The sequence below is a fragment of the Chanos chanos genome, chromosome 4 (assembly GCF_902362185.1).
Source record: "Chanos chanos chromosome 4, fChaCha1.1, whole genome shotgun sequence".
Classification (NCBI taxonomy): Eukaryota; Metazoa; Chordata; class Actinopteri; order Gonorynchiformes; family Chanidae; genus Chanos; species Chanos chanos.
Genome location: NC_044498.1, coordinates 43,071,451 through 43,084,561, shown reverse-complemented (window position 1 = coordinate 43,084,561; position 13,111 = coordinate 43,071,451).

Here is a 13,111-nt window from a genome sequence, read left to right as displayed (position 1 = left end):
GATCATTGTGCATCCATCCAAAATCAGTTCACATCCCTTTACAGAAGAACCTTTTGCTCCATTTACAATTTGGTGAGTTCAACAATATTCGTGTTCGCTACAGAATATATTGCACAAATATGACTAGGTCTGGGCAGCATCTGTTTATGGGATCACACAGTTTTAGTGAATCATATCAAGTAATTCTCCAGCAGTACAGCCGATACACACATTAATGTCCATAAACGTTTTTACAGCCCTTTAAGTAGTAATGTACATTCCTGAAAGTACAGGTTGGTTGATCATTTCAGTTTAATTTAACAGTTTTGTAATTTATAGGCTTATGTTCTAAAATCGTTGCCCTAAAATTTCAAAGACAAACACTGTCTCCCTTGAATATGCAAATGCTATGTAGAGGGACAAAAGTTATACTGTTATAATATTACATAATGTTAATCATTATTAACATTAAGAAGTTAAAGTTTAAATCATTTTACTCAGTATTGTAAATGGTGTGGTCTGAAAAATTAAAAAAAAAAAAAAGCTGTTTGGCGCAACTAGATATTATAAAATTGGGAAAGAGCAAATGTTATTTAAAAAATCCAAAGTAACCATTTAGTAGACATTGACATTTTGGTCTCAGGCATACTGTGGACTGACAGACAAAATTAATAATTAGTAAAGCAACATCTCCTCTAACTGACTCATTTGCAATACAGTTCAGCGTAGTATTCATTAGAAGAACAAATAACAAAAATAATGTTCTACTTCAATTATCTGACCTTTATAAACCATGTTCTGCCCCCAGTAACACACATTATTTTTTATTGTTAAAAGGTCAGGTTGTATGATCCACCAGGGTTTGACATAGGCATAGGCCCAAGCACACACACTCACACACACACACACACACACACACACAAATATACATACCTATACTTGCAGACAGGTGCTGGGGAATACAGCACCTCCAGTAACATGTCACTCACTTGGTTAAAAGCACATATGTGATTATATGCATTCAGGACTGCAAGTGGTTTGAACAGAAATTTTCAAATCATCAAAAAGAAGATTTGAGATCATTTGCTGTATGGTGGTATGACCATAACATGAGACACATACACTGCTGGCCAATCATAAAACGGAAGACGCCTCTCCACATTTAAACAGAGATCAGCCTGATTGCAGAGTTACGTTAATCAGGATTTACCGAGTGGGCATAAACTGTCCACGTCGCTATGACAGAATTTACTTTGTTTCATTTTTAAGCTTCAGATGAAACAATGACCCCTCTTCACATCGCACCAGTCGGTAATAATCTTACTCTGAAAAAAGAAAAAATCAACAGTAATTGACCTACATGTGGCAAATGGTATTTTTGTTTTCCATTTTCCATTGCCTTTCACGACATCTTATGTGAGGGATTGGGCTCAACACTAAACAGTCTGACACCCAGACTAACAACTTGCTGGGTCGGAAGTCTTTTTTTTTTTCTATGAAATGACTGAATGGGTTTGAGAAAGTGGATGTCTCCTTGAATTCGACCCTAATTTGTGCGAGCGTTAGTCGTTACTGAAGGTTTGACGGACAGGGTCATGAGAAAGTTGCCTTCTTGTTCTGTGATTGCTTAAGCTCTGTCCTGACAGCGTCTTGATCTCTGTGTGATCATCCTCTCTTAAATGTTTGACTTTATCTACATACGAATTTACGTTGAACAGCGGTGAATTTCACTTATCAGTCATTACATACTGTATATGCTGATTATAGATTTTTTTCCTATCTATTTTTGTATGGAGAATGAAACAACAACAAAAAAATGGACTTGAAACAGTTTTTTGGCCTACGTTATGAAGCTCTGTGAGCAGTATGGTTTTGTAGACATTTGTGCTACCTTCACCGTTTGGATGATTGTTTATGGTTTGGTTGATGTTTTCATTTGTTATATGGTACTGGTTCATTAACGTGTTTATTTGTTACAAAATTCCAAAACTGACAAAAAAAGAAGAAAAAAAAATAAGTTCATCTGGGTCACATGCTCTCCTCGTCAAGTCATAGCGATGTGGGGGAGAAAAAAGGGGGGGGGGGGGAATAAGACAAAAGGGGGTATGTAGACCAAATGTTTGCTGTATAGCTAAGTGTGCTGTCGTCTGTACTGTAAACTGTGCTGATGTCAGCATCTCTAATGGTAATGATACACGTGTGGTGTTTTATCTCTCCCCATTAAAAAGACTTTAAAAAAAAAAAGAAAAAAAGAAAAAAAAAAAACAATGAATAGAAAAACCAGTACATCAGATGGATTCAGCCTTTTGAACTTGTATGCTTTGAACCGACAAAAAACAAGCACATTTTTTACAGCACACAGTGAAATGCAATGGTGAAACACACCTCGTGAAAGAAACCATGGGCACAGAGAGTATACAAGTTATACCCAAAAGCCTGTGCAGTCAACTGAATCTCTGTCTTTTTCCTTTGTCCTTTTCGCCCGTGTTCCTTCTCTTTCTCTTATCAATTTTATTCACATCCCTCCTTTCTTTCACCCCTTTCATACGCTGTTATCTTACTCTTTTCCTCTTATTCTGATTCATAGTTCCTTTTCCCTCTTTAGTTTTCCCCTTCTCTCTCTCTCTCTCTTTCTCTCTCCTGTGGGATTTGTTACAGAGGCGTCAGAGGTTGCTGGGTTGTGTGGGAATGTGTTTCTATAGAGAGTTAGTGCCAAGTCTGTGAGTGATCAAAGGCCAGTATCTCACAGAGGGATTAATTCTTCCCAGCACGCTGAATCAAACTGAGGAGACCAGGGCACGCTGCATCCAACCCTCATCCTAAAGTCCTCGCTAAAAGACACACTTGACCTTTGATTTTGTGCTTTGGGGTTTATTTTCCCGGCAGAGAGCAAGGCCAAATGTAATCTATCAGTCTAATCAAAACACATCAGATGTAGTTTTTCATCAGGACGACGATACGCGCCAAAGTTAGCAGATTTTTATTTATTTATTTATTTTTTTAATCATTCTTATTGAAATTTGTTAGCAATAAGATGAATTTCCCTCATACAGTACTGCAGATCATAAAGCCTATATAAAAGATCACACAAGTAATTCAAAGCATGACAGAGAATATTTTACGGCAATCAGACCAATACTCAGAATCCCGTTACGGCACATTACAGCTTCAAACTACGATGTGTCTCCTATCTGCTTTAAAGTGTTGTTGTAATGGATAGAACCGTTGTGTGTGAAGACCAAGAGAGACCGTCACTCCTGTGACAGCATTATGAAGGCAAAATGATTGGCCATAAGCAAAGTATTACCACATGTTGTAATCCTTAACCAAGCCTTTTATTTCCCCCTTGTGGATACCAGTTTTTGGCGTGGGCGTGTGAGTAAACTCAGTCAAAATAGAAAACGCATGTGATAAACCGTCTCTGAAATCCACTGGGCCCTTTGCAAAATTTGAGCAAAAACACATTTGGATACTTTCTGAAGTAGAGAAGAAAGTGGTTTTTTGAACCTCAGACGTTTGGGGCAAATCATCTGCCTTTTCACCTTTTTTTTTTTTACTGTTACAGGGAAAGAACAAAGCAATTTCAAACTAGCATTTGAATTTTTTTTTTCCCAGTGCCATCTGGTGTGCTCCTAAGTAAGCTGTGGTATATGCTTGGAAACCATAAGTAATACCCAAATGTTGGATGGAATTTTTTTCTTTCTTTCTTTTCAAATGACATCATTTGCAACTAGGATGACATTTTCCCTTTGACAGTGTGATTCTAGTCATATTTTTAAAACTCACAGAGATTTTCTTTACCAAAGAGACAATAATGACAGGTTGTTGTTTTTTTCTGCTAGTGCCTGTATAATTTGTAATGAAAGTGTACCAACACACACCAGCATTGTCCCACAGATATTTTAGGGAGAAAAAAAAAAAAAAGAACACCAGTGCTGCCAGTACACAAGGCAAAGTTCATGAAGACTCAGTAATCTCTCTGTGTCCCAACAATTTTCAGGACAAACTGACCTTTTTGTTAAAAAAACAAAAAAAGTAATTAAAAAAGGGGGGGGGGGGTTTCACAAGGTGTGTTCCAACAGCTGTGTTTTGAGACATGTTACATTTTCTATGTATGTCTTGTAAGCTCTGCGTATTCAGTACCAACTTTTGTTTTCAAGTTTCTTTTTTAATTTAATTCTTTGGATACATTGCCTGTACCCACCGCATTTGCCGGTGCCTTACTTTTCTCTGGGGAGCATTCTTAACAGTAATGTTGTGTCACCGTGCATAGACGTTCCTTCTATACTTCAAACGTGAATTAATTTGTAACGATGTCTTTACATGATATACAGGAAAAAAAACAACAAATTTGTATGTGATAAAGTTTTAAAAACAAACACTTCTACTCAACCATCAAATGTCTAAGTGTCTTCATTATGAAATATTAAGTGCGTCCTAATACTAGAAACATCACACTAAACGTATATACACACATCTACAGAGGGATGCAAAATATAAATGGTTAATTTTTTAAAAATGACCAATGTGACTGAATATCCTTCCAGGGAAAATTGCTACCCTGAAACACTGCTCTTAACAATTTAGGGATTTTTTTTATAAAGGCGTCAGGGAAGGTGTATATTATACATATAATTTCATGTGGGCTGACTGGATAACATTTAGTCAGTAATTAAGTATTCTTTTATATTGTCTTTTTTAGGCCATTTTTCGTAACTAAGCTGTGTCACCCGCCGGTAACCTCCACATTTGTCTCCCTTCTTTCAAGGGCACTGATCTGTATGAGACTGAATGGTTAAAGTCAACATTTGAGGATCAGCACTGGTAATGTTGCTAGATCTATTAGCCCTGGTAAGTCTAGGATGAAGAAAGACAAATTCACACCAGCATTTGGGGGTATGCTCACACCCAGTAGTTTTTAATCAGGGAAATTGTGTTCTTTTTTGGTGTGCTGTGAGTATTTTAGAACCATCTGAAAGTAGAAGAAATGGATTGTTAAAACGGTTAATGTAAAACAGTGATCTCTGCATCGCTCCTGTCCGCAGATCTTCACAAATTCTACACCCACACATAGACTTGCTTGCCTTTTAATGGCTCACGAATATTGCTACATATGTGAGATTAGTCCTACGTGTGAAATCATGCATGAATCCCACACACAGTTAAGACTGGAACAAAAGGTCACAATATTTTTCACATTGCCTCATTAAATCACACTTTCTTAGAAGGCAGGTCTGGTAGGCTGCTTCATCTTTACCTTAATATACACACAAACACATACACACACACACACACACATACACACACACATACAAGCTGTTAAATAAAACTTTCTGGCTTCGTGCTAGTCAGATTGATCTGGGCTGTGTTGAGAATGTAAATAGCTTTTGCCATAAGGCTCATTAAACTTTAACACAGTCCCCTACTAACGGAGATACTGTATAAAACCTGTGCTGAGAAACTGCAGCACCCACACACTGTTACTATATATGATTTTTTTTTTTCAGCTCATTTTACACAAATTGACCATAATCAAAAAGCAATGCTTAACTGTGTTTCCAACAGACATCTAGACTGTATGTAAATTCAGAGGTTAATTATATGTTACTAAAAAAAAAACTGTGTTATCCTACAAGTCTTGCAGGCAAACTGTGGAGCTGACTTGATTTGCATTTTGATTCGCACAACCACTTGAGCACCAAAAGATGGCGCTAATTTGTTGCCACATGCATACTCCGAAGTCCCTTTGGGCAGGCACGCACACACACACACACACACAAACAGAGAGAAAGAGTGAGAGAGAGAATATTCAATATGTCTATCCTTATGGACTAATCCATTCAGGTTTGTCATTTTGGGATGTGCTAAACTAACCAGAAACTGACGGAGCTGTGACAGATACCAGTTTGACTCCGACAAGGGGTTTCAGTGCAGGGGATTTTCATAAACTTTACATAACAGCTACCTAATTTGGTTGTGATTTCATATCGTTGAATAGTTCACATGATGTTCATACTCACCAGTTACTAATGATTCATCCTTTGCGTACACTCTGAAACATCACACACAAATACTCTAAACAGATATTTCACATAACTACACTGACATTAGATGTGATGGGACCACTAGCTAAATCGTTAAGGTTAGATTTTAGGGACAAGATCTGAGTTTAGCAACCTTCCCACCCCAATGAAACTATGGAGAAAATTAAAAAGTTAAGGAAAACAGTTTTGGTGAACATTTCATATTCATTATACAGGGCCTGAAACAGTGATCTTAAAAGCTGACTTTATATATATATATATATATATATATATATATATATATATATATATATATATATATATAAAGTTAGCAAAAACATCAAGGGATTTTTGTATTTGTATTTTATAAAGAAAGTAATTAAGTGGGAACTTGGTCCTATCTATTATTCTTGCTAACCATGTATTCAAAACTTTTAAAACTGAAAGCTGTAACTCAAGAGGTATCACCACAGAATATCAATGCAATGTCAAAAGGTGTCATAGATCACTATGCTTATTAATTACCATGAAGACCACAGCACTTGGATGGTACTTGGAAGTATCCTGTTTGTCGAAAATGTTTGATGTCTGGCAAAATATTTCAAAGGCCAGACTGTAAAAAATTTAAGATTATATATAAATTATATATAAATTTCTATATGTAAACGTCGTTATTTTTATGTTTAACACATAAATGAATAAATGCCTCGGGGAAAAAAACCCCTCAAAATCAGATAAATATAGGACTAGTTAAGAAGCATCCAAGGTGCTGGAGCTCATTTCACTTTGAAAAGGACAAATTGTTGTGTTATAAAAATTTGGCCAATACTTTATGTTGTTCTGTGTTTAGATAACTATCTGCATAAATACAGAGTAATAATACGTACTGCATTGTTTACATCGTTTCCCCAAATTTCATTTACAGGTAAATATTTTATAACAACACAATACTGAGTTTCACAGTTTACAATGTAACGTCCAAAATTCCTGAAATCTCCTGTGAGGGTCCTAAAATTTTCCACTTGGACTCTTCTTTTTAATGACTAATGCCCGCAGTCACCCGGAAAAGTAATTCCACGAAGTCATTTTACACGGAAAAAAAAATAAAATGTGAGGTTTTGGCCCATATGAGGATGTCTGTAACTGACTAGGCGTAGGGTGTGTTTCTTGGAACTTGTAGTCAACGAGAAGGAAGAAAGTGAAGGAGAGCGAGTGAAAAAAACGGTATAATGAACGGAGCCAATGAGCAGCACGACCTGGCGCACATCCCAAAACTATTCGAAATAGGAAACACAGACGAAACGCATGAAGGAGAAAGCCTGGAAAATAAGACTCGCCGCTGTTGGATCAAAGGGGAAATACATAACAGATGACTGGCTCTGCGCCCAACCCGCTCCCCTCTCCGCTCTTACTCGGTCACACGTTAAATCTATCTCTACGCTTAGAGCGGTCCAACTGGGGACTACCACGAGAACCGAGCGGATCTGATTTTAAAAGTGATTTTGACGGTTAGGGGATGGGGCGACGTAGGTCGTTTCTCCAGACGTGTACAGCAGTCGTTCCAAGCAAGTGCTGCAACGTCGCACCTTTGTGGATTGCGAGTGAGGTCATAGTGCCACAAAGGAAAACAACCTGGACGGACGCGACCAAGATACCGTGACATTAGAGCGGCTTTGTTTGCATACTGACACGAAGTCGCCCTAATTTCACTCACATACCATCGCTTGGCAAGGCGCGCGCAAGATTGTTCGACTTTAGTGACTCAGTGTCAGCGTGGAAATAGTTGCACTTGTGTTGTTTTGCATGAATGCGGCGACTGATCGAGGATAAAGACATTTTGATGATCCTAACGACACTAGGCTACGAATCTGCTAATCTAAGGAAAGCGCGCGGCAACAGCATACTAAGTGTTATTTTTGTCAAAGGAGATTTGAGTAGCCTACTGTCTGGTTATATCGGGGAAAGAGGCTCGGATAACTACGTCCCTGAAATTCAAGGTAAGTTATTAAGCTCGGTTTAGAAATACAAGTAAATTTTCTATTTTGCCCGATTAAAACATTTTACGTTATAAATTCCGGCGCACTGTTTGTCGCTGTTTTCACAAAACCGATCGCTTGAAATGATCAAAATAGGTAGTTGGACTCCATAACAGCCCAATAAGCTAATACATGGCACCGTGCCAAATTAAATGAGATTCTTTGTTGTGATGGCACTGTCTTAAGTCAAGTGAAAACAGCTGTTCTGTCACGCCAATCTCTCTCTCTCTCTCGCTCGCTCTCTCTCTCTCTCCCCCGTCTCACACATGCACACACGCACTCGCACTATATTCAGAATACAAAATGCTGTCAGTCATACATCAGTGATATAAAGCAATTCTTAATGTAGTTCTTCGGATGAAACTGTGTTCGGTTTTCATGTTTTCACTTGTGTTGTATGAGATTGTTTAACAATACCCCGTATTGTTAAGTATATCTTATTGCTGAACTTGAAAACTGAATAACGTATTTTCTGTATTTTCTGACCGTGCCACTCAGCCTTGTAAGGAGTGGTCTTTAATGAGTTCCCCCAGTGAGGACCACTTAAGAGCTCTCATCAAATGGAGTCGCAGGGGCCTCTGCTAATGACTTGAAATGGAGAGATCACTCACTCACGCAGTTACGTGCCAAGCTATCAGCACGCAACGAGGGTATGGGGAAAACGTAAAGAGGATAACCAAAGAGACAAATTATTAGCAACCATGCTCCTGACATGATCTAGAGAAAAAAATGGAACGTAAGAGAAAGGGATTCTCTCTCTCTCTCTCATTCTCTCTCTCTCTCTCTCTCTCTGTCTTTCTTTCACTCCTTTATGTGGAGATACCTTGTGGGTAGGCGTTCGATTTGGACTTGGCGCGAGCCTCTGCCCGCTGCCAAAAAAAACATCTGGCGCGTTGCTAGGAATCCGACCTGTACTGTTTGTTTCCCTTAGAAGGCGAAAAGTGCGCAAGATGGAAGCGCGATAGTTTCGCGGCAGGCTGCGGGACCATTTGTCGTCGTTGCGGGAGAAGGTCTATTGTTAGCGCGAAGGTTCCTGTTGTCAGCGGCGACATCTGCTCTCCCGCCCGGGGCAACGTACGAGGGTATTCCCCCGTGAGCCGCCGCTCTGTGCTCTGTTACATTGGCATCGTGCCACCATGCATTGATCCCCTTCGACAAGGCGCGCACAAAGCGTGAGCCCACGCACTTTCACCTAAAGGGCACTCATCAGTTCATCAACTCTATGTAGCTGTCTTGTTGTGATTCTCCTAATTAAGGATGAATTCCACCAGTAAGCCTGCAGTTACCCCCATAGTGCGGGAAAGGTTTGGAGAGCAAGAGGTGGGTGGCTCAAAATACACCCCAAAAATACGCACCCCAACACTTTCTGGCCAGGTAAAGATATAGTTAGTACTTTGTATTCACATAAACACATAAAGTCAAAGCTCCTCCTCTACTTAAACATTGGCAATCAACAATGTGCAAATATGTCCATACAACACTCATCAGAGTGCATTTAAATACTTTTGCATGGTTGGACACAAAGGAATCTCTTCAGTAATGAAGTAGAGTGATCTATTACTGTAATAATAACGACGACGATGGGTTATCCTATAGAAAAACACACACGCACCCGGCAAGCATACACACAGACCCTGCCCTCTGCCACAGCTCAACCTTAACTATGGGGGAACGTGCCCCCCCCCAGCCCCCCAAACCCCCCCTCGAGCCAAAACACTTCTCTGACATTGATGTGGCATTGTATCAACATACTCATGTTTCTATGACGCTTCATCTGGCCAGCCCGAGAGGCCAGCTAGGGAGCCCAGAGGGGTGTTGGCGTTCTTGGATGTAATTTCCCCTTTTCTCTCTTTTTTTTCCACCTCTTTATGTTGGCCTTGCCCGAGACAAGCTGCACGGCCACAAAGGATTTGGCAGACAAGAAGCAGGGTGTAACGGCCTCTTTTTACTCTCTACCCCTACCCCCCACCCCCTTTCTCTTTTTTCTCTCTCATTTTTTGCGCTCTACATTTTCCCCACTCTGAATGAGTCATTGAGCCCTTCGGATTGGGGCTACACCTTCACTGGTGTGTGTGTGTGTGTGTGTGTGTGTGTATGTTTTGTGTGTTTTGTGTTTCGACTTCAGCGCTGAATAGCCGCTGACCTAGATAACGCACAGCTTAGCCTGCGCAGACCGCTGAATGGCTTCATTTTGGCCTCACGTGTTTACCTGACTTCCCCCAAGTACCTGTGTGTGTGTGTGTGTGTGTGTGTGTGTGTGTGTTTGTCTGTGTATGTGTGTATTAGCAGGCATATGAGAAATGTGTGTAAAAAACAAAAAATCACACATGGAGCAATACAGAAGGTTGTTCAATGACACCAACACCCGTTAGATTACACATCATTAGATTACACAGTGTGTCATCAGCATGTGAGACCGGGCACTTATGTAAAGGATACCATGAAATCCAGGTATGACATCAAATGGAAATACAAATGGGCAAAAAATCCTGTTGAAACTAGGCAATTTGAGGAGTCCAGATAACATTTTCATAGCTCATCGTTCAGTGTGCTGGATTACTTTGAATGACATCTCTGACTTCACTTTTTGACCGTGGACTTGGAGTTAGCAGTAATCAAATACTAAGAACAAAACATATCACTGAAATGAAAGAGCTCTTAACCTTTCTACTCTTGTGTGTGTGTGTGTGTGTGTGTGTGTTTTCTGGAGAATAAATGCCAGGAATAGAGTAGAAGGCATGAAGACTAACTCTGCTTAGTCACTGCATTTTTCCACAGCCAAAACCATCATCTGATGGCGACCCCCTGGAAGTATCCTTCCTATCTCCAAAACAAGACCACAACACATTGTTTTATCCCTTTACGTCATTTCTTTCTGTTTACACTATTCATCTCTCTCCCTCTCTCTCTCTCTCTCTCTCTCTCCCTCTCTCTCTCTCTCCCTCACTCACTCACTCACTCACTCACCATCAAATCAGATCTAAATTGTGTGAGAATCCAAGGCTAGTATCTCATGACCTGGAGAGTGATGTATGTGATTGAGCCTCATTAGTGAGAATTTAATCAGTGGAGAAGAGATGAGAAGGAGAGGAAAAAGAGAGAAGTGTGCTGTAAGCTGGTGATAATGGATGTTTTTTAGGGGGGGGGGGGGGCATGATAGACAACTGTTCTAGAAGTGGCTCCCTGACCTGCTGCTCTTTCAGCCCTGCTCTGTGGATGCTAATCACATTTAAATAGGTTGTGCGTGAGTGACAAGATGTGAAAGTGAAGAGCTCTTTTTGCGCCCCCCCCCCCCCCCCACCTCCAGTCGTCCTCCTCTCGTCTTCAATTCAGGTTTGAACACCTCCTGTAGTGGAAAGCTAATTGTTCAGCATACTGAATAGTCCAATTTCTCTGTTTCTGTCTCGCTCCCCTCCTGTCTCCTGGCAAAGAGTTATTTTACCACCTTAAGAGAAGGCTTGCAGGGAGACTTTTGGATCATCTGAGCCTTTTAGTTTGTTCTTTCTTTCCTCCTTTCCCTCTCTCTTTCTCTCTCTCTCTCTCTCTCTCTCTCTACCCACCCCAATCCCTCTCTCTCTCTCTCTCTCTCTCTCTCTCCCCCTATCCCTTTCCACTCAAGCCACAACCCCCCCCCCCCCCCCATCCTTTGGCTGTCTTTGGATGTTATTTGATCTTCCAAAAGATTTTCTGACTTTGGGGTTTCTTGTGGTTGGCTGAGTCAGAGGAGGTTTTTTGCATGGATTGTGGTCAGATTGGTTCAGAAGCTGTTCTATGAGGTTCTAGTTGCTTTGTCTGCTAACCACATATTTGCTTGACATGTGCCTCAAACTTGGAATGGCAAACAAAACAAGCCAGACATCTCTCTGCATGTAGTTCAGAGTTTACATGAAATGCAAAAATTTTGGTTATTGCCGGTTTTCAGTTTTCTCCAAAGGCTTCTGTTTTTTACTTGCAATATTATTTTGGTCAAACTATCAGAAAGATTTATTTGTTTTTTTTGGTGTCTGAAGGTGGCGGGGGGGCGGGGGGGGGGGGTGGCATTTCAGATTTACAGTCGTGGCCAAGTTTTATCTGTTTCTGTGTGACAGATTTAAGAGAACTTTAGTTTTTCGGTCTGACTGGATAGACTGTAGCTTGAGAAGGAGCAAGATATTGGCCTTCCCCTTGAACATTTGGAAACACTGACTCACCCTTACTGAGTTCTGTCAGTAGCTGCTGAACCTAAAAAGAGAGGTATTAGCTACAGTACTGGTGAAGTTTACATACCAGATGTCCCTTCCATGAGCCTAATGCACTGTAGAAAAGCAAAGGTGACAGTGCTGAAAAACAGTTTGATATCAGATTTTATTGATGAATACCTCTTTAAGTATTTTAAAAACCTTTTGATTTTGGTTTAGGCTACTGAGACCACTCATCATCAGTGTGTAAAGGTCCAGGCCTAATGCCATGGACCCTAATTCACTTTTCGAACTTGTGAATGTCTGTGAGCAGGACTTATTGTCCAAATTTGGAGTGTGTGTTTCAGTTAATGTGTTTTTGATGAAGTGAATCCAACTGTTACATGACTTGACTGGAAAATTGTAATTTTGACTCTGTGTGCGGGAAACCAGTGATTCAGCAAATACTTGTGGTTGCTATGTCTTTGAAAATCAAAGTAAAAACAGAAATTGGGAGTATGTAAGTACGTGTATATGACATTCTCTACAGCCAAAATGCTACTGAGGCAGCCCCTCATTAACAATTTCTTGTGTGTGTGTGTCTCTTTGTGTCTTTGAAAGGAACATAGTGATAAAAAGTCATATTTCCTAAGTCACATGACAAGAACACTACAGTTGCTTTGTCCTATTTCTAGTCATAACCCTTCTCCTTGTCTACTGTTTCATAAACCTCCCCTCAAATACCCTCAACACTTTTGGATTTTTTCTGTTTATTAAAATAAAGCAGATATGTTTTGATTAATCAGAAGCCTGATGATAAGTTGATAATGTGAATCTGGTGTATTAGAGCTAGAATAGAACAAACATGAAATACCTCAGAGTTACCATGGGAATACATTGGGAAACACAGCTCTAG